Below are 26,203 nucleotides of genomic sequence, written 5' to 3'. Positions count from 1 at the left end.
CTGTGGTTAACTACAGTTGAAAAATATTAAAGGAAAATTCCAGAAATAAACAATTCAAAAATTTTAAATTGCTCACTGTTCTGAGTAGCTGATGAAATTTCATCCCATCCTCCTCAGTCCGGCCGGAGATGTGAATCATCCCTTTGTCTGCTGCATCCACGCTGTATGCACTACCTGTCCATTAGTCACCTAGTAGCTGTCTCGGTTATCAGATCAACTGTCCAGATATCACAGTGCTTGTGCTCAAGTAACCTTTATTTTACCTAATAATGGCCCCAAAGCTTGAGTAGTAATACTGGCAATTCAGATATGTCAAAGAGAAAGCACCAAAGTGCTTCCTTTAAGTGAAAGGGTGAATGTTGAAAGAAAATAATTGTATGGTGAGGTCACTAAGATCTATGGTAAGAATGAATCTTCTATCTGTGAAATTGTGAAGAAGGAGAAAGAAATTCATGCTAGTTTTGCTGTTGCACCCCAAATTGTATGTATAGGAAAAAATCTAGTATGTATAGGGTTTGGTGCTATCCACGGTTTTCGGCATCTACTGGAAGTCTTGGAATGCGTCCCCTGCAGACAAAGCGAGATTATGATATGTCCCCAGGTTTCTTTCTATCTGATTCCAAGGACAAGCGATATACACAGACTTGCTCTAGGATTTTGCTGCTTTGGGTATTTCCCAAATAAGCTGTCTGTGTTGGCGGGGTTTTCTGCTGACTGCAGTAGGTTACAAGTCTGGAATTTAAATCTGATGTCTTCAGCCATCTTAGATTAAAAAACTTTTTTTCTTTTCCTCTCCCAGTGTAGAAAATAGTCATTTTCTTTCTTAAATTTTTCTGTTTTTTTGGTGCTCTCAAAACTGTGGAATGTGACTTTTGGGCAAAACCAGTTGTAAAGGGAAATGATATCATTAGTATAATGCCCATTAAATAGCTTTGCTTTCTCAGTCTTGGAACTAAATTCTGGTTCCCCTGGAGAATGCTCTGGTCTTCTCCCTTAGAAGATCTCAAGCTTTTCGTTGGCCCTTTCCACTCTCTTGGATTCCTCCTACCTCCTCCTGGGATGGTGGCAGTTTTCCCAGGATTACAAAGATGCAAGTGGTAGCCCCAAACTTTTTGCCATGCTCCCTCCAGGGAGTATCTTACCCCTAACTCTCTTGCAGCAGGAGTTTCGGTATCTTGTGGATGGGGAAGCAATAGAAGGAGTTGCTGCATGTTTCTGAGCTCTGATCCACCGCAATTGCCTGGATGTGTCAGAGGAGGAGGGGATCTAGAGGTCGAACATCTCTATTATGGACTTTCAGACTCTCCTCCTGTCTGAAATCCCCTGCCCAACTTTTTAAGGCAACTGTGCACCTAGTGACTTAGTCTTTCTGAATTTTGTGGAATGAAGTGACTTGCTTCACGTTAGCCTCCTCTACCATCCGCCACCAAGCTACCAAGCCAGGCACCTGTTGTTCAGCTTTCTCTGTTCTTTAACGCTTTTCCATCTTCCAAAAATGTGTTGACATTTCTTTTTCACTATTGTATCCTCTTACATTCTTTTGGTCTTTGTGGGTTTACATCTGGATTTTATTCCTCCTGTCTTATTTTAGTGGGGTTTTGCAAGAGAGTAACATCATGTTGTATCTGCCACGTTTAGCTTGAAGTCTTCAGACTCTTTAGGTTTTTACAAACACACATAAATTTATTCTACTATAGCTCAATAATTGCCTTCTTCAGGAATCTTGTCTTGCTGTTACAAAAAATCACATTATAAACTATTTTAGTAGAAAAAGAGTTTGGAAGAGTTCAGAATTTTAAAGCGAAATTAATTTTTACCTATAGGAATTTCAGTAACTCTTAGAGTTATAAAAATAGCAACAAAACCTAAACATCACTGGGCATATCTAGCATTTGATTATACACAGCTTTTGTTCAAGAGAATGGATTTTCTCTTCCTCGCACTATCAACGCTCTCGTTAACACAGAGCTCATATTCATTGGTATTGTTTTAATCACCCATTTTGCTGGTTATTATGAGAAACAAAGGAGGAAGTTGCACAAAGAAAGCAGCTTTGGTGCTACAGCCTCTCTTTTGTGAAGCTGATGTTGGCTGTGATGGGGACAATATAACCCAAAGTCCGTTCTATAACAAATCAAGGATGTGACATTATAGTCAAATCATACGTAAGCTTTCACATATGCAAATATTATTATCTGTTAAATATAAATTGGATCATAACACACCCACTGTTTTGCAACTTGCTCGGTTCTCTTTGTTTATCATGAGCCCCTTCCATGTCATTACATAAAGAACTAACTCATTCTTCTTTTTCTAAAACAACTTCTCAGATGGTTTCCAATTCAAAGTGATGTTGTAATAAACACACTTTAATATACCTTTCTGCTCATTTGTTGAGGTATTTCTATAAGATATTTTTTTCCAGAAGTAGAATTCTGAGTCAAAGAACCTGCACCTGTTACATTTTAATACATAAGGCCAGATTAGCTTTCAAAAAACTATCAATTCATACTTTCTGAGTGTTTGTCAGAATGACCATTTTTTCATCCCCTTTCCAAAACTGTTGTCCTTTTAATCTTTGCCTAGCTGATAAGTGAGACAGTATTGTCTTAGTTCACACTGGATCCTCAGTGTGACGGTGTTGCTCTTCACTCTACCTGAGTCCCCAGACAAAAGCAGATACTTTTCTCCCATTTCTGATAAATGGTAGAAGAATGAAGTCAGGCCTAATGTTTTCAACAAGTCCAGATGCTTGTTAGTCATAGGGTAGTTATCCTTGAGAACATGAATGACTTGAATAGCTTATCTTTCCCACCTCTTGATTGCACCATTCTGGCAGCATTTTAGAAATACTCCCGGTCAGGGCTCAAATGCCCCCTCTCTGGTACCTCTCTCCCTAGGGCTTTCTGAGAAGAGTTTGAAGTCTCAGTAAGCATTGTCTCTAACTAGGTGGAGAATAATTTCCTTAACTGCCTTTCTTGGTGTCTTAGTTGAATCTTTGGGAGCTTCCTTTTGTTATCAGTTTCTTGTAGTAGTCACTAGAGAAGTATTCTGATTCTGTCTTTTTAGACTTTTGAAAAGGTTGCACTCTCCTCCCCCCACCTCCATGAGTTGTGGCCATGGGGATGCTTCCTCTTCACCTGAAGCCCTGTGAGAAGGGTTTGTAGGGGAGGAAGGCAATTCCTCTACCCTCTAGGTCCTTCTGGCTGGTCTAAGAATTAAATTGACATGAGACAGAGTAACAGGAGAAAATCAAACAAAGTTTAATAACATGTATACACGGGAGAAACCCAGGAAAACTGAGTAACTCACCAAAATGGCTGAATCCACCACCTTAAATACCATCTTTAGCTAAAGACAAAGGAAGATTTGGGGGGTATTGGTTTGGGACTTCAAAGGGGAGGAAAGCAATTCACATGGAGATAGAAAAGAAAATGTTTGATAAAACAAGTGTTTGCTGGGCCGTCTATGGACAATGAGACTCATGGGAGAACATTGATAAAAATGGGCTTAGCAAGGATCCTCCTGTCCAACACACCTAGTTTATATCATACTATAGTTATGGCATTAGCTCCTTTCTGGAACAGGTCTTCTATCTTAAATTCTGTCAGGCAGTTAGTGGGAAGGTCAAAGTTTCCTTCAGAGTCTTTCATTCTTAAAAATAATCATGCCAAAGAGATACATTTTGGGGTGGCCAATTCTGATCCCCCACAGGTTCTAAGGAAGGAAGAGTAGAGTAACGCATGACTCATGCTTGAGAGAGGGAGACAAACTGGTTAAAGCTGTCTGTGTCTTTGGATTAGAGTGGGGAAGTGAATTGGACACCTATTATGTATCTTTTCAAATTCTCTAGGCTTCATTTCTTATTCCAGCCATGTGGGCTTCAACCAATTTTGGGAAGTAAAAATTGACTCTATCTTACCTTGAACCTCTTGCTTCCTCTGCTGGGGCTTCTCTGAGGCTGTGGCATGGGATGCTGTAGGACCCCACCGGGCGCTAATGCACATCTCTCTTGGACTCGTGGGAGAGTTAACACCCTGGGGACAACCTTGATCAATAGGGGATGGGTGCTGCCAGATAACTTTGTCTCCCTTTCTTGCCCTAGGTGAATGGTTCTGAGATGGATTTCATTAGACTACTTAAAAGGTTCTGCTGGAATGAATTGCCCATAGCAGTGACCAGTGCATCTGTGGTAGGCTGAATAATGACACCCCAAGGATGGCCATGTTCTTATCCCTAGAATCCGTAAATATGTTATCTTATATGGTGAAAGGGATTTTTCAGATGTGATGAAGTGAAGGATTTTGATATGGGTAGATTATCCTGGGTTATCTGGATGATCCAAATGTAATCACAAGGGTCTTTATAAGAAGGAGGCAATAGAGTTAGCGGTAGTAGAATGTATGATGAGCAAGAGGTTGGAGTGATGTAAGAAAGGGGTTATGAGTCAAGGAATACAGGCAGCCTCAAGAATCTGAAAAGTACAAGGGCATGGACTCTGCTTTCAGAGGCTCAAGAAGAAACCAGCCCTGACAACACCTTGATTTTAACCCATAAGATCGGTTTTTGACTTCTTACCTCAGAAATATAAAATAATACATCTCTGTTGTTTTAAGACACTAAATTTGTCGTAATGTGATACAGCAGTAATAGGAAACTAATGTGGCATCCTTGTTTCATTCCCTCATCCTTCACTCCTATTCCTTGGAATCATATTCACAAATTAAGTGCTCATAGAGAAGGCTTTGTCTCAGTGTCTGCTTTCAGGGGAACTCAGGCTAAGATAGAAAGCAATTAGACTTCCACTGACAGTTTCTATGTGTGTTTTTCTTGAGGATCAGATCTAGGACGTGTGCAGTTGGCTCATCTTAGATTCCATGCAAGATGGCATTGGAAGGGAAAGGAGACCTCAACTGAAAGATGCTCAAGTGTGCACAGTGACCAGGGATGGAGAGAGAAGCTGCAATTGGCTAGCTAGTGGTGAGTACACTCCCAGGTCAGAGGATTGAAAGTGAAGTTCTAGTAATAGGGGAGGCAGTGTGAGTGCGTGTTGGGGTGTATCATCAGAGTCTAACTAGGAAAACAGAAATACCTTCAAGTATTCTAGTGGAGGAAATTTACTGCAGGAAATTGTTTATACAGGTGACAGAGGAGCTGAGAATCAGACAGGGGATGGAGAGGTAATCCAGAGATTGGCAAGAGCATGAAGCCACTGCATCCTGAGGTTGGAGGACAAAGTGAGAGGTGGTGTTACTGGAGCCCAAAAGCTGGGGCCGCTAGAAAGAAGCTGGAATCAGAGTGGGGCTCTTCAGTAGGACCCGAGCTTCTGAGGAAGCACAGCCAGTGCGGGAGAGGCCAGCAGAGGCGAAGTGAGATGGGGAGAAGTACCCTGGCTTTTCCCTTCCCTCTCACCTTCTCTTCCCCTTTGAGAACCTCCAAATGGCCAAAGCCAAAGAAGCTAGCTCTGCTGAAATATAGAGCAGGTGGAGTAGGGGATGGGTCTGAGAGCAAACAGATATAGCACTGGCATAGAGCATGCTGCCAAAGAACCTATGAAGAAACACCCACGGAAGAAAGAATCCATTTTAAACACTTGCCAATCCCTGTGGAAACCAATTCCAGATTGGAGCCAATTGGGGGAAATTTTTTCCTGCCATTAACTCCTCTCTCTTACTATGCTGCAAGCCCTGAGGGGTCAGAAACTATAGCCAGTAAGTTGGGCATATTCCTGGAGATGCTGACAGAATAAAGAAGGAGGAACCTGCCTTCTGCCTCCTTTTCCACTCCTGGATTCCCACTCACCATTGGCTTGAGCTGGAGGATGTAGAAGGTTTAACTCTGAATGAAATTTGGGTTTTTGGTTATTACATTGGAGCACACATTAATTACTAAAACAGGTCTGTTTTAGGCAGCACTGACATGACTGGAGGACATTATCTGAGAGAAGTCAGATAACCTATGGGGCCTGCTTTAGAGTTCGTCTAAAGTAGTGTGAATAAATAAGCCTTCTCACACTGAACAGTTATGCAAAGAAAGTTGTGAGAGAAGAACAAAGTTTAGTTGCATTAGAACCCTTTTAATCCCAACTGTGAATGGGAAGCTTTGTGACTGGTCCCTTTGAAGCTCTTCTCACTTGACTAGAGGTGACAGTGAAGATTCCACACTCCTCCATTTACACACAGTAGTGGGTTAGGAGCCAATGGTCGTGTGCATGCTTTTTTCTTTTTTCACTACCTCCACCATAGGAACCGAAATGTGGGAATAGTTGACATCTATTATTTTTAACATTCTTTAATATTCTCACTTGGAATGATGAAGTCTTTAGCCTCAGCAGACGAGAAGGAGTGTATGCGATATCTTTAGTTGTGAAAATATAAAGTGCTACCTGTCCATACTCACCTTTTGTGATTGTTGAAATTCATGTCTCTTCCACATGGACTCTTGTCTGGAATTCTGAAGAATCCTGTATAAGGCACACCTGCTCCACAGACTAACATAATCCTAGGTTAGAATAGGAACAAGTCAACTTGAAATCAGAGTTGTGACCCTAGGAAAAAAATGGTGCACAGCAATGAAGTAAATTCTCAGAAGTCCCTGCTGATTTTGGAACAGAGACTGTCATAAGCCCATGATTGAGAGTGTTATCACAGAAAGGGATGGGAATGGAAAGATATTGATTGAAGTGTTGAAAGTACTAAATCTCTTCTTGGAGAGGGAATGCTGTATGATCTTAGATAAGACATGTGGTGGGCTGGGGCATATTAAGAGGGTCTTCACTTTGAAGGGAGAGATTGGCCCAATAATTAGGCAAGGAGGAGATCTTAAAGCTGGGAATTGAGATGTTAAAGCAGGCTTGGGATATCTGGGGGAAAGTGAGAGAGGGCCCAGAAAGTGGAGCCGGAAACTACCTTTCAAACTAGGTGACCACACCTCAGAGACCCAGTGACTCTGGGGAGGAGGAGGGAATGGCAATAGATTGGGTTAGTATTTCACCCAATACTTTTCTTTGCCTTTAGGCAAGAAAGCTGCTCATCATTATTGAGCAAGGACTACCCAAAGTTTGTCCACTGTCAGGGGAAGCCAGGCCTACACCTGAGCCTAGCAATCTGCTTTGGGTGGAGTGGATGTGGTCAATGATGCTGGGAGAAAGGAGAGTGCTCTAAGAAAACAAGTAGTGATTCTCTAGTAGAAAAATATGGGCACTTCACCAGGATTTAGGTCCAACCCACATGCTCTTGGGTAGTTAGTACTCTGAAAAAACAGATTCCAGATGTTAACTTTGTTCCCATATCCTTGGAAGGGCAGATTGTGTGGGGTGCACTAGTATGCCAGCAAATGTCATTTATAAGAATGCAAAGTTTACTTGAGGAGGAATGCAACAGAGTGACATGCACACACACATACACACACACAATTACCAGGGAAGAAAATGAATGAAGAGCTCTGGCAGACTAGGATTAGATTGGTCAGCATTGGGAGGTGGTGCTAGGAGTATGCATGGATTGTGACACTTGAGGAAGCCTGTGAGCTGTGCAATGAAAGCAACAGGCTTGGAACGAATCACATGAAGAAGAGCAGAGGCACCTTGAGAATCTGCCAGCTTCTGCCGTGTGAGCAGTATTGAGGGCATGGTGGCTTAGTCAATGCCTGCCCATCCCCATCCATGCGCCCTGTGCCTACAACAGGAGAGGAGCCACAATAGCTATCCTTCTAGGAGGTATCTGGTGAGAAACTCCAGCAAGAGCTGATGTAATAGGCAAAAGTGATAACTGTTCAGCTCCTCTAAACCCCTCAGTATGGATCTCTCCCTTGGAACACTTACAAGTTCCAATGTCACTCCCAAACCTGTCTACAGAATACAGATTGAAACAGAAATTTAGCCCTTGACAAATAGCGGGCTGCATGACATGAGAGAGAAAACGTTAATGCCTTTATTTTGTGTGACTTAAGAGAAACAACTTGATATTCTTTCCCAGAGCTGGGACATGTGGAAACATGGCCCTGTGTACCATCTCTGTTACATAAGTAACAAAATCACATTTTCAGATGTCATCTCCCTACCCCATAACTCACATTAGTACTTTAATGAAACCAATTAATATTCTACTTCAACTTTGATTTCTAAAGGGGACCTAAAATATGAGTGTCACTAAGATTTTTATCATTTGCATTTCTCTTTGACACCATGGTGTACATTATCTGCATAATCTCAGTATCAGCAAATGTTATCCAGAAGTTTACAGGTGTTGCTGAAACCATACACTTTCTGTTCCCACACCCTGGCTAGAAGTATGGTTAGTAAGTAGTCTCTAAAAGATCAGGTAGACTGCTTCTTGACGGAGCTTGTTCTAATTTGAATGATCCAGAATTACAGGCAGAAAAAGTGAAAGATTGTTTTGTAATTATTCGCAATTTATGAATATTTAATATACTACTTCATTGGACATAGATCTACTTTGCTGTTTTAAAAGTGCTTTCATATACAAGCCTAGAAATACATTTGGCCCAACTCTGGAAAACTTACAGTGAAGTCATTACAGCAGATGCCTCTGCAGTTGCTGAATTTAAGTCCTGCCTTGGTCAGGGGAGAGAAGAGGCCTGCCTCCAGCATGATCTGATATAAGAAGGTAGGTGAGTGGTCATCTCATCTGAGTAATCCCTTAGAGGGCTCACTTCCTCTGTGCATATTTGAGTGTCTTATGGTAAACTCTTAGGCTGGTAGTGAAAACATTAGGAAATTGCTGCGTTTGGAAAATTCTCTGTATCTACTCATTTTTGTTGTTTAAGTAGATAAAGCTATTAGGCTGCTATTAGAGGTAACTGGTTTTCTAAATTCAATTTGTCAAAATTAATCTTTTTTGAGTTATGCAAACATACACACAAATGCAAATCTGCCAAAAATATATTTACCTAATTTAAAAATTAGTTAATCATTTTTTAACTAAAAGTCCCCCAAGAGTGAATGTAAACTTGCAAATTAGATCTTACAGAGGATTTAAAGAAAAATCTCAGTGAGATCTCAAGCCACAAGGGATAATTTTTTAACCCCAAAATTCATCCAGCCTCAGAAGCATTTGAAAAAAAATCAATTTTCTTTAGGGAATTTCCATGTAAGACGCTACTATTCTCATATTGCATCTTGCTTGTATTTTTAAACATGGAATGGCAGATTTGGTGAAGTATGAAAGGAACCAAATGCTTTTAAATTTTGCGTGGGAGGTCTTTGGAAGGGGAGGGGATTTTTACTTTTATGACTGTATTCAGATCTACATCAAATGTAGCTGCAAGATGATAGAGTGACGTGAACATGACTGGAAATCAGAAAGTGAGACTCCATTAACGTCGTGATAGACTGTCCTCTATCACAGAGGTCAACACCTCTCTCCCCATGATTGGGCACATTGACCAACTCTTTCTGACTTAAGCATACAAAGACTTTGTAGGAAGGATAAGGATAGCTCATAGATCCAAGGAATTGCTGAATCATCAAACCTCTGGAAGGACAGGAGTGGGAATAGCTCCAGGGAACCTTCAGGAAAATTCACTGACACTGTCTTCTCTGGACAGTGCCCTTGGAAAAACTCAGCCCCGATGGATTCTATCTGTTTTTCATGATGGTATAAATAGGTGCAGCCTCCCAGGAAAGAAAGTCCAATTGGTCTGGCCTGGGTCACATGCCCTTCTTTCAGCACCCTTGAGATAGCCCCACGGGACGAGAAGAACAGGAAGGGATATGATCCTTCAAAGGAAAAGTCAAGGTTGTTGCCAAGAGAAAGGGAAAGGGAGATTGGGCCAGCATCCCTCGTACTGTGGCAAAGCAAAACCATCAAAAGGAGTTTTATTTCCAGCTGCTCCTTGAGCCTTATCATCTAACCCAAAGTCAACATGAATGCAGCTGAAAAAAGAATATGCAGATTAAAAATCTGCTTCTTTAACATGCTTTTCACGTTCTTCTGATGTTTTCAAATGGATTCGCAGTGGAAAATTCTTGTAGAAGAGGCACTGAGCTGAAGGAAAGGCATAGATTAGGAAAATTGGGTGGCAAAAGCATGCAGACAACAATGACATCTCTTTCTTCTTTATCAGATACGCATCTCTCATTGTTAGAAGAATTTAGTAAAACAAGCCCAATCTACTTTCTGCTTATTTTACACCTATAATTATAATAATAACATGCACTATAATTCATGCAAATTATATGCAAATCTTAATAAGAGTAACTGGAAACCAGTGCAATCAACATTCTATATATACTTACCTCAACACTGGGAATTACCATGTATTTAAATATAACGACATAAACTCTTCCTATCTGATTATACTCACATAATGAGATGGTTTCTATATCAGACATGCATTTAATTAAAAGAATGTGTAATGGTGGGTATATAGGAAATGATTTAGATAATTAATGACTAACACTGACTTTACAAACAACATTATTTTTATATATTCCCGTCCCCTCTCCACTCTATCCAGAGTTCTGAGGTTTTTGCCTTTTGTGAAGAACAGTCTCGAACAATATGCATATTTCTTTTAGGAAAAGTCCTCACAATTTGACTGACTTATAGGCAAAGGTGGATTTACTTCGAAGAAAATGAAGCTTTAGTTTTAGTACCCCTCACTTATATGGACCATGGAGCTAAGTTCGGATATTTGTAGAAATTTTTCTTAAAAGAGAATCCCTCAAATTATGTTACTTTAGTCTCCAGAAAACCTGGATCTGCCCCACTTATGGATTTTGTGTATGTAACCAACCTAAGGTCAGCTATCCCTTCAGCCATGCCCTGATTATGTTTCAGGCTGCATCAAAGCAGATTTGGAACATTGTACGTTCAATGGTTTTGTCAAGACATCCAATAAACACTGAGGAATTTTTTGTGTGTACTCTTTTGGTAGTGTTTACTGAAGATATGGGGGAAGGAGGCGGGGCTGGGGGTGGGGAGGAACTGAGTAGGAGTGAGAGTTCTATGTTACATAACATATAGCATTTGAAAAACATAGCATACTAGATATCTGTGTTCGCTGGACTTCTTTCTTGGCCTTGCCTCTAACAAGATTCCACTGCTGATTCTTTTTTCCCTTGCCTCCTCTTCTCTGGATCCGCTTTCTCCTTTTGGTTTTCCCAGAGGTCTCAAGCTTCTTTGCCCTGTATTACACAGAACCATCTGGCTCTCTCACTAGCCTATCCCCTGCGTGCTTGCTCAGCCATCACAGGACCTTGGAACATAAGGCCGCATTTAAATGGCCTTTGATCTTTAGAAAACACTTTAATGAAAATCTTTTACTTGAGTTTGTCCTCTGGTGTCTCAAATCTCACTAAAATGAGTCTTAAAAGTATTCTGTTTTCCAAAAATGCACAATGCTTGCACCAAGAGGAATTTTGGGAACTGAAATATTCTCTACCTCCATCTTTTTCATGCATGTTTTTACATTTAAACTGAATTTAATTGAAAAACACTTGGGATGGCATGATTTGCTGCTGGATTGCTGTCTTGTCTCTTCATCTCTTATCCCAGCAGTAGTACCACATAGGAGAGGCTCAATGAATGAATGTTGAATGTTTATTGAATGAAATTACCATTTTATAAGAGGTGCATACTGGTGTCTACATTTTTCATGTGGCCTGATACAGAAGCTAGAGGAAACACACACACTGACCGGGCCCTTTCCCCAGAGAGTTCACAGAATCTGTGTAGATTGAAAGAACAAACAAAGGAAAAGAAAAGAAAACCAAATCAAACTAGTCTATCTGTTTACAACTTAAGTGATTAATAATAGGGGCATTTTGAACTAAATAAACTCCTGCTATTGACATATGTGTGCTTTCATATCATTTTACAAGCAATGCTTTATAGGCTTTGGAATTTTCGCAAAACAGATAGATGCTATGGGAAAGTAATCTAACTTTTAGGGGGCGTTTTTATACTGCAAATGAGAAAATACAGAGATAGAATACATAAAATGGTAAAGAATAGACTTTATGACAAAGAAAAGAGGTAACAAGGTTTTTTGTTCATCTCAAATATTCTGAATCCTGCTGAATTTTATCATACAGTGAAAAGCAATTTTCAAAATAGCAACTGAAGAAACAAAGTATTTTTAGTCCCCTGAAATGGTTTTCTACTTTGTAGGGCTCCTGGCTTGTACCAAATTGTAACTTTTCTTTTCCTTTAATTAGTGCCAATTCTCTTCTCAAAGAGGAGACATATTTTCTGATTCCACCAACATGCCCCCTTAGTAGCATCTGTCACTGTTGTCTCATCCTTGGAGTTGACTGGGACCAACTCTTTGATTCAGCTTAGGAAGAATGCACTAGTCAGGGGTGAAGCTTCTGACTGACATGCCAGGGATTTTATCAGGCATATCTCAGGTCAGGTTTTGTCACACAGGCACTTGATTTGGGATGAAGAGAAGGAAGGCCATGAAGGTGTTATTATCATGCTGCTCTGGGTGTATAATTGGGTCTGTTGAAGGGATATATAAGTGGAGAAACTCAGCATTTTAGTGGTGATCTTACTATCAACCATTTTCTTAAATAAACTTACTAGACTCCAGTTAAATCTACTCTTAGAGTCCGAGATTATTGTTTCTGAGAGACAACATTAACACCAGAATTTTCCATGATAAGTCATGACTTGGGAACTTTTTTGGTTCAGCATATTTCATAAGGCATGAGATTTAATAGAATAAAATAAGGATTAAAAGGAGCATTTTTCTTTCTTTTACAGGTTCCCATGACACTATTTATTGCAACTCCATTTCCCATTTCTCTTCAAGAAGTTTAGTCATCATACTTTTTCTTAGCGTAGACACAAACTGAAAATCTGAACCTAAAATATTTTTAGGGACAGATTGACAAGAGCTGGATTTAGTATTAGGAGACTTTGTTAGTTTGGGACAATATGTTCTTTTGAAAAAGTACACATAGCCTGGGACTTCTGTAAAAATTTATTTTATAAATTCAAAAGTAAATAAAGAAAACATAAGAAAAATTTTCCTTTCCTTTGCTTTTTTTCTTGGTATTATAGCAGTCTTTAAAAAATGACAGCAGCCTCTATTTATCACTTAAGCTATTGATGTAACCATAGTGGTATCATTGATTTCCAATTTTCAGGCAAACTGTTATTGCTGGTGGAAGCCCAAGTCTATTCATTTATTATTGTGTGTACTCAAGGGAGGGAGAAGAGCCCGTTGATCCAGCAGTTCACAAGCTGGTAAATATTTAATGTTTATTCCCGTCACTGAGATTATTTAAAGTTTGGATATTGACAGTCATTCACATGTATGAATTGGTGTGGCCTGCAGTACAGGACATAGTCTCCAGCAGTTAGTCTCCAGTTTATTTCGTCTTTGTAGATTGATGTATTTGCTATGTAGTAGTTTTGCAGCATTATTTTCCAGATGGCTGTTCTATGCCCAAATTTAAATTTCAGTTAATCTTGATGTCTTTTGGTGGAAGGATTGTGTAAAAGACACTTCATCTCTACTCTTTCTCACCAATTGAACATTATTAGAACGTTAACATCCTCAAGTGTACTTGCGAATTATTGACCTTTACAATTACCATAACACCTGTGTCTTCTCATGCTGTTTCTCACTAGAGATCCTTTGCTACATCAAGAGAAAGATTCTGCTTTCAGATTTTCACCACAGCAACAAATACTTTGCTTCATACCAGTATAGTTATTCACATTTAAGTGCTTAAACCTTGGTTTTTATTTTGACATCCTTAGTGGTCTGCCCAGCCTTAGTCTTTGAAGCCATTGTCCTCTTCCCAGCTATCATATACCTGCTGACCCTTCCAGGGAAGCATGCATACCTAGAAGCAGTGGAGACAGTTCTCTTGGAGACTCATGTTCTGCTGAACTGGTTCTGATCAACTCAAATTTTGACTTCAAGATCACTTGGCTTTTTGGACCTTGTATTGATTTCTGCCTTTTACCCTTGGATTTAATGCTTGGCTTCTGTCTCCTGGGCCTTTGAACCTCATTTTTCCCAGTGGTTTTTGGGCTGATCGTCCCTTGTATTCACAGCCTCTACTGCTCCCTTTCAAGCCTACAGAATCTGATCCTGACCCCACCCAAATACTTGATCATCAACCCAGTTGAGTCAGACCCGCAGCCCCTTCAAGAGAAAAAGAAATCATATATTGGTTAAACAACTATTTCTCTGTCCTTTACAACAAAACAGGTATAAGACTCTTGCTTTCTTGTTAATGTTCTGTGCTATTATAGCAGGATTATACTTCCATTTTAAAAATTGTGAATTAATATTAAACTACAGCTTACTCATTAGAAATTACACATTCCACTGGCTTCTCTACAAAATTAGTTTTATTATTTCTCTCATCTTTTGGGGAAACATATGAGAGTCTGAGAGATGTAGAGTCTCTAAACAAACTTTTGGCTAGTCTTCCCTGTGAGACAGAAAATTGGAAAACAGTGTAATATTCTACCTGTTATATGTTTAATTCATCAAGTGCATTTTTAAAGAACTGTGTATTTTTGCTTGGTTCTAATAGAGATTGTTAAAATACCCTAGAAGATAATGTTTTGTTAAAAAAAAAAAAAAAGGCCCTGGAGTCAAACTGCCTGAGTCCCAACCCTGGCTCTGTGTGGTATTGGACAAGTCACTTAACTTTTTGGGACTTGATCTCCTCATCTCTAAATGATAATGTTTTGACTATAAAATGAGATAATGTATGAAGTGTTTAGCATGAGGTCTTATTCATAACAAGCGCTAAATAAATGTTATTATGATATGTATGTTATATCAATTAGTGCTCTTTCAACTAAAAGTAACAGAAATCCTGACTCAAACTGGCTTAAACACTAAGGAAATTTACTTTCTCATGTAACAGGAAGACTGACGGTATGACCCTGGTTACTGCCCTTAAGGGGTGGTTGAGTCCATAGCTCATTGATGTTATATTCATATACTCATATTCTTTCCATCTGTAATCTGTAATTCTTAACATTGGCTTCATGTGTAGATAGCAACATGGCCATTGTAGTTTCTGGACGTGAAAAAATCCAGTAGAACAGGGAAGCTATTCCATCTTGTAGATCTCTTAAGCAGGGATAGTTTTCCAGGAAGCTCCCCAAAAGATATCTTTATACTTTTCTTTGGTCTGAGCTGAGTTACAAGCCTGTTACTGAACCAATCACTAACAAAGGAAGTGAGATCCCTCTTAGACTAACTAAGTACATCTTCTGGATTTGAAGATGGAGTCTGCTTCCTCTGAAGGAAGAAGTTCATTTTCCAAGATTGTGCAAACAACCTCAACGACACAAGAAAGGTAAGGTGATTGAACTTAATGATTCTTCTGACACTGACCCCAGGCCTTTTCGTTATCTCATGTACTCTGTGTCTATTGTTTTCCTTGATGTTCTGTCTCCTTAACTAGAGGGTATGCCTTTTAACGTAAGGGATGTATCTCCTTTGTATTATAGTGTCTAGTATTTTAGGATTCAGGAAACGTTTGTTGATTATAAATGATCTGCTGAACCAAGGCAAAATTAAAAATCTTGAGTTTGAATCTTTCCTCGACAGTGATACACTTGTGGACAAAGCAATTAATTTCTGCCTGCGTCATTCTTAGAGGGTATTTATTTATATGCAAGTAAATCCATTTTCCTACAAAATGAAAAAAGACAATTTGGTACTTAATTTCCTTTCCTTGACTTTTTTTTGGCTATTTCATAGAATTTCTCACAAGCTAGTTTTATTTTAAAGACTTGAAACTATTAACACACCAGGAAAGCCAAAAATTATAAAGTAAGCCAAAGGCACATGTAGACAAAGCCGAAATCCAATCCAACCAAAACAAACAAAAAAGGAAATCAGAAACCATTCTGCAGAAGCAGACAGAATAACCAGCTTCTAAATTGGGGTTTTCCGGGAAAGAAGAGCATAATCAGTTGGAAATGGATCAACCTAACATGTGCAGTTTAGGGTAAGATAACAGCATCAGAATAAACAAAATCTACCATAATTAAATAGTTGAAGACATCTGAGACCGAATGCTTTCTATCATAAATAAATTTATCTCTATCAAATTATGTTATTGTAATCTAAGAATAACTTTCTAAATGAATTAAGTGGAACAGTACTGTTTTCTTCTGGCCTTCATTTGTGACTGATACGCCGCTGACTCCATTGGAACCACCTGTGTGGGTCCTGCTCCGTCCGTGGACTTAGTTAGGAGGATTCCTCCATGATAAAGCCCAGGATAAAGAACTAAACGCTAGAATTTAAACCCAGACAGATAAAGATGTGGCCTTGTACCAACATTTACCTGTTTGGAGTCATTTGAAAAGTAGGCTAATTGTTCATTTTTTTTTCCCATTTTCACCTTGAGCTCTCTCTCATTCCAAATTTGTTTTGTTTTGATCAATGCTTTGAACACAACCAAAGTTAACAAGGTCATCTACATGGACAGTTGCTGCAAAGGCTTTTTGTAGGCAATGAATGTCTTTATTCTGTGGTGTGTGGTATGCACAAGTCCACAGGAAGAAAAACACTGACATAAAAATATCTATTAGTATTCAATCAGTGTATGACACATCCCAGTAATGTGTGAATAAAAATACAAGACTAAAAATGTTTCTTTCCAACTATTTATTAAAATATATCATTATTTAAATGCGGTATAATATATATTTTTGTGAATGCTATTTGTACACAATTGTGCATTCACTTTCTGTGAATGAAAGAGAAAAATTGGGGGGCTAAGAAGAATGTACTGTTTCTGTTGTAGCACACATCTCTAGCTTTGATTTAAAAAAGAAAATGAACATTTTTAAAACCCAAAAGTGGGCAATTTCTATTACAGTAAATGTTGCAATATTCAACATAGGTGCATTGAATTAATTGATTGTCTAGTTCCTTTCTCTTCTTTTAAAAATCTGCCTTCATTTCAGTCACTTCACCAGAGAAAATATATATTAAAGATTAAAAAAGAATGAACTATGATGGCTAAATAAAATTTTATTGTTCAAAATACATTTTAATCACTCATTCTTGTCTTGTCTCCTCATTTGTTAAGGCCACTTTCAACGCTGAGCATCGCTCGGATTTAATCATGTGCTGAATTGCTTGTGTTAACCTCTTGGCTGTTTTGGTCTGGTAAGGCATGGTGGACCCATCTTAACTGACAGTGATTCTATCCCAATTAAATGCAAACAACTCTGACAAGTTATTTTTCAGCCAGTACATTTTCATAAAATATTTCTTGACTCTAGGAGAAACCAAATTTGAAATTACACTTTAGGTAAAGAGAAAAGGTATTCGAAAGTCTTGATATAATTTCTGATTCCTTCTGGGAAACATACTAGCTGTAGTTTCAGCAATACTTTCCATTATTAATCTTATTGCTAAATTATTAAAATATTTGGGGGGAAAATGGATTGTCATTAAATCTGACAAGTTCTATTGATTTGAAATGGTAGATAGATCTGTAAGCACTAAGGAGTCACTCAGTTATGTAGATCTTCGGAAAATATTGCCTTTCACTCTGGAGAACCGGAAGCTGTTGCTGGGGGAGGCAGTGGATTCTTCTACGGGGAAGGGTGTGAAGGAATGCTGTTTGCTTGTGATGGTTTGAATGTGAACAGGTTACAATCAGGGAAACGGGCTAAATGACTCCAGAGATGTCGAGACCAAAGACTCAATAACCTTTTCCCATATTTAACTCTAATTGACCTTGTTCAGTATCAGCAATTTCAGTCTCTATATTCAGACTTCTGTACGTTCCATTGCTTATTTTCATATGTAACCCAGATAGGAAGTAAAGTCACTCTCCTGATGTCCAACTATTGTTTTCTAAGATGTTGTTAGTGCTGTTGAGTTGCTTCTGACTCCTAGTGACCGTGTGTACAGCAGAGTGGAACCCTGCCTGATCTTTTTGCATCATCCTCTCATCTTCTGGCGCTGTATCAGACAGTGCTTTGCTGCTATTCCTAGGGTTTTCATGGCTAATTTTTTGGGGAGTGGGTGGCCAGGTCCTTTTTCCTAGTCTGTCTTAGTCTGGAAGCCCTCCTGAAAACTGTCCACCATGGATGACCCAGCTGGTATTTGAAATACCAGTGGCATAGCTTTCGGCATCACAGCAGCATGCAGCCACCACAGTATGACAACCACCAGACGGATGATGTGGTACCCTGACTGGGAAAGGAACCCCGACTGCTGGGGTGGGAGCCAAATCTTAACCTCTAGACCGCCAGGCTGTCTTGTTTTCTAAGACCTTGCTAAAATCATGGTTTTGAGAGTCTAGAGCTTGCCTTATGGTTTCTGTTAATTTTTGGACCTTTCACTCATATAGTCCTCAATTTTTCTGTCTGTCTCTTATCCCATATCAACCACAGAGCTTGAAATTCTTTTCCTGCTTTTTTCACAGTAATACCCGACCCCCAAAATTTGCATAACCTAAGCTCATAAAAGCACTCAGCAGAACAAAGGAGGCTTCACTTTCTTATATAGCAGTTGGAGATCTTAGCAAAAAAGAGAAATATACACAGGAATAGAGAAGAAGGGGAAGAATGGAAGGTGACTGGACTAGCAGTGTTTTCTTCCTTGTATTTTTTAAATAAAAATTTACTTAAGTGATTAACAGCCAGTCGAGTGTTTTTCTAGCCTAATTCAGAAAGGATTACCTCTTTGGATAACTAGTCACTTCAGCGAGACACTGACTTATTAAACATATGTCATATTTGACTGCTAGCTCTCCTTTCCCAAACATCAGCTGCAAAAGAATCCTTTCTTCTTTCCTTTCTTAGCCTCTCTCCCTTAAAATTATCTTAAAAACTTTACTCCATGGTGTAACAACCCATCTGGAGCCGTTTGCATGTAGCCTGCCTGTTTACTTACAGAGTCATCTCTGGGCATAACCTCTGTAGCTTCACTCACACAGGATACAGTCAGGGAAAATGGGGTCAAAGTAAAATTCCAGCACAGCTTGGTCCAATTGATGTTGATAAGCCCTTCTACTTCAGCCTTGTCTCTGTTAGGGATAAAGATGAAATTTTAGCTGAAAGGCAACATGTTGCAACAAGTTAGAAAGATAGGTGTCCAGAATAAAGACGTTCTCATTGCAATTTTTTTCCCCCTGTGCATATAATCAAATCCTCATTAAGCCTCTGGGACCACATGGTACTGCTACATTGAATGATAAATTCAGGACAGATAATGCATCCAGCTGGGAATACTTAAGAAAACTTGAATACTTTTTGAAGTTTTTAATAAAAATTGGTTTTAACACTCAAATGAAGAACTGTGCAAGATTTAGGTTTAATGGGATGCTGGTCTAAAATAGAATAAACCATAGTTGAATATCTTCTTATAACTTGAGAAATGCTATTGAATGTCTTCTGATTGTTTTCCTAGCCACAGCTGAATGTAGCAATCCTTTTTCCCCAAATGTTTTTGAGAGTTTGTAAAACTTGGCTTACAATTGGGACTTAAACAATTATAGGTTTGAGTTCAGTTAGTAGGACTATGAAGCAATTATGTATTTAAATTTGTAGAGTGAAGCTCTGGTGTTTAGTTGTATGTTTTAGCAATGTGGCAAATCTACCATAAATTCATCTTTCTTTATATTAACCTTGCATTTACCTGTGTGATAACTTCCTTTTTTTTCTTGAAGGTATCTGTTTTTATTGTATTCTGAGATTTGTTTCATCTTCCTTTAATTTTTTTCATTTAATCCAAGGATTAACTTTATTCTCTCTTTTCTTTTTCTTCCCTAAGAGATGAAACATTTTCATGATGTTTTAAATCTTACAGCATTGAATAGAATATAAATGGAATTCTAAACAAGTAAGTGCACAGTCTATCACCACTTTCTGGGGCTGCCAGATATCAAAGGAAGTTTATTCTTTGCTTTCAGGGTTTTTACATATACATATTATTTTCACTTAGGCATTTAAAATACTTTATTAAGTTTTAGTGTTTTCTGAGGCTCTTCTATTTTTACATAAACTGATATATTGAGTAAATAGAATATTTCTCTATTGCCATAATTCTGTGATTGGACTATTCCAAAGAAAGATGTTCCTTTTTGCAGAAAAACAATATAAATGTGCTTGATTTGGAGTTGCAGGGCCAGCAGCAAATTATTCAACACTAGGGTTTCCAAGTAATAAGACCAATCCCCTCCTGTTACAGAAAAGGAGCTGAGACTCAGAAGAAAAGTGACTTATCGAAGTTAATGGTAGAGCTGAGTGCTCTTTTGGGTACAACCTGCTGCCTCTTATCTAGAAACCTTTCCAGATTCTTTGAACTCTTACTGCATGCCAAGACTGTATAGGGGATGTTTTATAAATGAATTTTTTTCTGCTTTATTGAGATATAATTGACATATAACATTGTGTACATTTAAGGTGTACAATGTGATGATTTGATATACACATATATCACAAAATGATTACCACAATAAGGTTAGTTAACACATACATCACCTCATATAATTACAATATTTTTTGTATATGGTAAGAACATTTAAGATCTAGTCTCTTAGCAACTTTCAAGTGTACAATACAGTATTGTTAACTATAGTCAACATGCTAAATATTAGATCCCCAGAACTTAGTCATCTTATAACTAGAAGTTTGTATCCTTTGACCAAAATCTCTCCATTTTCCCCATCTCCCAGCACCTGGCAACCACCATTCTATTCTCTTTCTATGAGTTTGGCTTTTTTTTTTTAGATTCCACATATAAGTGAGATCATACAGTATTGGTCTTTTTCAGCCTGACTTGTTTCGCTTAGCATAAATGCCATGAAGATCCAATCATATTATTGCAAATGGCAGGACTTCCTTCCTTTTTATGGCTGAGTAGTATTCCATCATGTATACACATGTAACATTTTTTTTATCACTCGTCCATTGAAGGACGATTAGGTTGTTTCCACATCTTGGTTATTGTGAACACCACCGCAATCAACATGGCAGTGTAGATATCTCTTTGAGATCCTGATTTCATTTCCTTTAAATATATACCCAGAAGTGGGATTGTTGGATCATATGGTAGTTCTATTTTTAATTTTTTAAGGAAACTCCACACTATTTTACATAGTGGCTGTGCCAATTTACATTCCCACCAACTATGCACTAGGGTTTCCTTTTCTCCACATCCTCACCAACACTTGTTATCTCTTGTCCTTTTGATAATTGTTGGAGGAGGTCATCAAAGGATGTGACCGATGGTTGACCTGCAAGCTGGACAAGGCAATCAGAGGCTCCTCATCTCTGACCCCTGTCCTTGGAATGTACATTCTACCCACCATTTCTACACTGCTTCAAAGATGTAGCCTTGAGAAGGTAAGGTATTGTTGAGACCATCTGGACCGAATAGATGACTGAATCCAGTCAAGGCCTCTATATGAACTTTTAAGATTCTGGCTGGTTGGTGCAGAGATCTATGCATCTTGCAGCTGCCCAAGACAAGCCTCATATGTAAGTTCTCATGCATATTAAACCTGCCATCTACCAATCTGGAGTGACCTGCCTCTTTCTTCTGACTCTCCTTGCCCTCTGTGCACAGGGGCCAGTTTGTGAGACAACAATAATGGCCAAGAGGGGCTGGAGCCAGTTCATGGGCCTCTCCAGGGTCCATAGCCAGGGCCAAGGTCTGTAGGTCTATTACCCAGTGTATGGCTGGGTGTGACTCCTCCTGGGTCCCTTGGCATATAGTGCTGGTGACAGACCCAAAGCCAAATGGGGCTGTAGCCAAGTCTTCAGGGGTTTGGAGCTGTTTCCATTTCTGTAACTAGGACCACAGTTGGCAAGTCAGCTGCCTGGTTGCGAGTCTGTCTTCTCAAAAAGGCTCTCCTTGGTCTTGGGCTGCACTGGGATTTCACAGTCTCCTCCCTGGGTCCCAAATCTCCTACGAAGGCACTTTTGTCCATGGAGGGATGCCAAATTATCGTTGTTGAGGAGGAATACGTATGAGGGACATCTTATTAGGCCATTTTACTCAGGGATATATTTTTATATAGTATATATTTCTTCTTAATCTTTATGATTTTACAAACTCCAGAATATATATACTGTGAGAGGCACATTGATAGATATTGTTTAAATAAATTTCGTTTAAGAAATATTGGACTTAAGCAAATCAAAAAAATGATAGCAATAATTCACCTAAAAGGACACTAAAATACAAAGTAATAGGATTTGTTATTCCAGGATCAATGATTCCATATAAATGGTTTGACATACTTTTTTCCCCCCCCTGCTTTTTCTCCCCAAATTCCCCCAGTACACAGCTGCATGTCTTAGTTGTAAGTTCCTCTAGCTGTGGCATGTGGGATGCCGCCACAACATGGCCTAATGAGTGGCGCCACGTCCGCACCCAGGATCCGAACCAGCGAAACCCTGGGCCGCCGAAACGGAGCACGCAAACTTAACCACTTGGCCATGGGGCCGGCCCCTTGACACAGTTTTTGTATACATTTTCAGACAAGAAGCCGCAACATAAAAATCAAAAACTCATAGGCTCTGATACCAGAGAGGCCCAGGTTCAAATCCTGTCTCCATCATCTACTGGTTGTTACGCTTGGCCAGGTTACTTTGACCTGGGGGCCATCAACACACAAATAGAAATATGTGATAGAGATAGCATGTGGTATGATTGGGACATGTACAGGATGCTATGAGAGCATGGAGAAGGGACCCCCTAACAGAGCTGGGGATGTTGGAGAAGTCATATCTAATCCTGTGCAATTGAGAGGCTAATACCTGTAGTGTAATTTGTGAGGTGCAGAAAAGCTCTGTTGTTCAAAAAGTATCTCCCTCCATCATCAACCATTATGCTCAGTAGCATACTGATGGATTCCTAAAATTGCCACTGTTGTAATAACTTCTTTGAGACAAATCTTTCTCTAAAATGCCTGAGTAAAATACAAGTCTGTCCAAAGAGTGGGGCAACATATTTAGAACACATCCCTTCCTGTTCTCTCCTCTCCCTCTTGTTACCTGGAGGCAGATCAGGGATTTGGGAAAATGAACAAGGATAAAGGAGTTGTGGGGAAGAGGCTGGGAGAGGTTTGGTGAAAGGGTTGAGTCCCAGATGTCTGGAATGGCACTCGTCTGGAGGACAGAGGGACTGTGTAGTGGGTGTGGTGGATGCCAGGGATAAACTTCCCTGACTCGATTATTTTTTTGAGACCCAGCTGAGTTCCTAAAGGTGGAGACAAATTTTGGGGACAGTGACCATAGAAGACACTGACAGTTGGAAACCTGAAATTATCAAGGAAGGGTTTTCCTTTATCTACAGCTTTAGGAAACACATTTTATATTTAACAAAACCGTGAGAAGAGAGTCAGCATGATTACAAATGTGGAAGACACAGAAAAGTAGCTACCATGAAGGAATTACCTTTCATTTGAATAACATTTTTTATATATTTGTCAAAGCCTAAAACCAAGATTGAATGAGAATGAGAATGTGAAGAGAAACCTTTGGGAGAAATTATCTAAATCAACTCTAAAAACAGAGTTTTCAACCTAGTATATCTTCTTACACTGACCTGCTGACTGAATGCTAGGAAAATTCAGCATTTCCTTCAGCACTCCTAAGTGCGGCAAAGGGCACCTTGGGCCACCATGTTTGGCTCAAATATGCTCATAGGCCTCCATCTTAGCCCTTGGAAGGCCAAATAGCTGAAGGTTTACTTCATTTCCGGCATCCTGGCATTTTTGCTTTTAATAAGGAAGACTTCCACCATATCTTATCAACATGACATATCTTATCAACATAACAAATCAGTGACATGAGCAAGACTTGTTTTGGAGTCTTTGTTAATATCTGACTTCACTTTCACATATAGGTATGCATGCTAGTTATATCTTGAAGCAACATAATATCCTTATATGCTTTACATGTTGAAATTTTATCAGATGTCTGAAGTCAAATGTGCAGTAATAAGAGATTGTTAAGAAAGTTGTTAGTTTTATTTAAAAAATGATGATAACTTTTAAGTAATTGATTAGGGAAACAGGTTGGCAGATACTAAAATATTTAGAGTGTTTTAACTTAACTGTAGGAAGAATAGTATATATATTTAGGTATATGTTTACAGAAATTTAAATAATACTAGATAGGATAATAGGAAGCAGATGATATAATTTTAAACTTTGTGGAGTCATTTGGGGTATTAGCATTTATAAATGTAAACAAAAATAACTTGTAAGAACTGCACTTCATTTTTATTCATTTAATTCCATTTAGGGCTTAAGTCTTCTAAGAAAAAAACATCCTTTCTTTGCATTTGTGAGGAAAAATTAAAGAAGAAGATCAACTGTACCACCTGAAGATTTTAAAAGCAGGAACATCTTCAACATTATGATACATCCATGAAAATCATCTCTGATTCAGATATAGTGAAGGCTATAAAGAATGTGGACAAGAAATAATTAAATGTTGTTAGACCAAGTAGTTATGATGATAAACAGACATTCTCCAGAAAATTTATTAGCCACATGATTAGTGATGCCAGAAATGATGTTGAAATATGCATTCGGGCAATCCCAATCAGAACCCAATGACATTCTTCACAGAAATAGAACAAGGAATCCAAAAGTTTATATGGAATGACAAAAGACCCTGAATAGCCAAAGAAATCCTGAGAAAAAAGAACAAAGCTGGAGGCATCACTATCCCTGACTTCAAAATATACTACAAAGCTATAGTAATAAAAACAGCATGGTACTGACACAAAAAGATCAATGGATCAGAATTGAAAGCCCAGAAATAAAACCATACATCCATGGACAGTTAATCTTCGACAAAGGAGTCAAGAACATGGAATGGAGAAAGGAAGGTCTCTTCAATAAATGGTGTTGGGAAAACTGGACAGCCACATGCAAAAGACCAAAAGTAGACCATTATCTTGCACCATACACAAAAATGAACCCAAAATGGATTAAAGACTTGAATGTAAGGCCTGAAACCATAAAACTCCTAGAAGAAAATAGAAGCAGTACACTGTTTGACATTGGTGTTAGCAACATCTTTTCAGATACCATGTCTACTCGGGCAAGGAAAACAAAAGAAAAGGTTAACAAATGGGACTACATCAGACTAAAAAGCTTCTGCAAGGCAAAGGAAACCATGAACAAAATGAAAAGCAGCCCACCAACTGGGAGAAAATAATTGCAAATCATTTATCAGACAAGGTGTTGATCTCCAAAATATATAAAAAACTCATACAATTCAACAACAAAACCCAAACAATCCAATCAAAAAATGGGCAAGGAATATGAACAGACACTTTTCCAAAGAAGATATACAGATGACCAACAGACACATGAAAAGATGTTCAATATCGCTAATTATTAGGGAAATGCAAATCAAAATGACAATGAGATACCTTACACTGGTCAGAATGGCTATAATTACCAAGAGAAGAACAACAAATGTTGGAGAGGATGTGGAGAAAAGGGAATGCTCACACACTGCACAAACTGGTACAGCCACTGTGGAAAACAGTATGGAGATTTCTCAAAAAATTAAAAATAGAAATACCATATGATCCAGGTACCCACTACCAGGTACTTATCCAAAGAACTTGAAATCGATGATCCAAAGAGATTTATGTACCATGTTCATTGCCCCATTATCCACAATAGCCAAGATGTGGAAGCAACCCAAGTACCCTTCTACAGACGAACGGATGAAGAAGATGTGGTATATTTATACAGTGGAATATACTCAGCCATAAAAACGACAAAACTGTCCCATTTGCAGCAACATGGATGGACCCTTAGGGTATGATGTTAAGGGAAATAAGCCAGACAGAGAAAGACAAATACTGCATGATTTCACTCATATGTGGAAGATACATGGATAAAGAGAACTGATTAGTGGTTACCCGGGGGGAAGCAGCTTGGGGGAGTGGGCAAAAGGGATAAAGGGCCACATATGTATGGTGATGGATAAAAATTATACTACTTGGGGCGAGCACGATGAAGAGTATTCAGAAATTGATAAACAACAATATACACCTGAAATTACACAATGTTATAAACCATTATGATTCCAATAAAATTACTTAAAAAAATGAAATATGCATTTGGCTATTCAGCCTTCAGAAGGTGAGGGCCAAGGCCAAGAAGCTGACTGGCAATTTTGGGGAGGTCTGTGACTGAAGTTGTAGAAGTTCATATCTCCAAATTTGTGGGAAATAAGGGCTGCCTCAA

General features: G+C 38.8%; 1 long non-coding RNA gene across 12 annotated transcripts in view; it reads left to right on the top strand.

Annotated features, from left to right (window-relative positions):
* The window catches only part of LOC139046504 (uncharacterized), a 37,864-nt gene extending 12,575 nt beyond the window's left edge, over positions 1 to 25,289 (top strand). The window contains exons 2-5 of one of the 12 annotated variants that reach the window (XR_011506609.1): positions 4,836 to 15,301; positions 17,051 to 17,130; positions 19,750 to 21,323; positions 24,234 to 25,289. This is a non-coding gene — a long non-coding RNA (uncharacterized lncRNA). Of the gene's footprint in view, positions 1 to 4,105; positions 21,324 to 24,233 lie in introns of all 12 variants that reach the window. The other 11 variants (XR_011506608.1, XR_011506612.1, XR_011506611.1 and 8 more) reach the window with 11 other exon arrangements.
* The last annotated feature ends 914 nt before the right edge of the window (positions 25,290 to 26,203 follow it).

The sequence above is a fragment of the Equus asinus genome, chromosome 11 (assembly GCF_041296235.1).
Source record: "Equus asinus isolate D_3611 breed Donkey chromosome 11, EquAss-T2T_v2, whole genome shotgun sequence".
Classification (NCBI taxonomy): domain Eukaryota; kingdom Metazoa; phylum Chordata; class Mammalia; order Perissodactyla; family Equidae; genus Equus; species Equus asinus.
The sequence above is the reverse complement of the archived record's forward strand: the minus strand, read 5'-3'. Positions and strand labels throughout refer to the sequence as shown.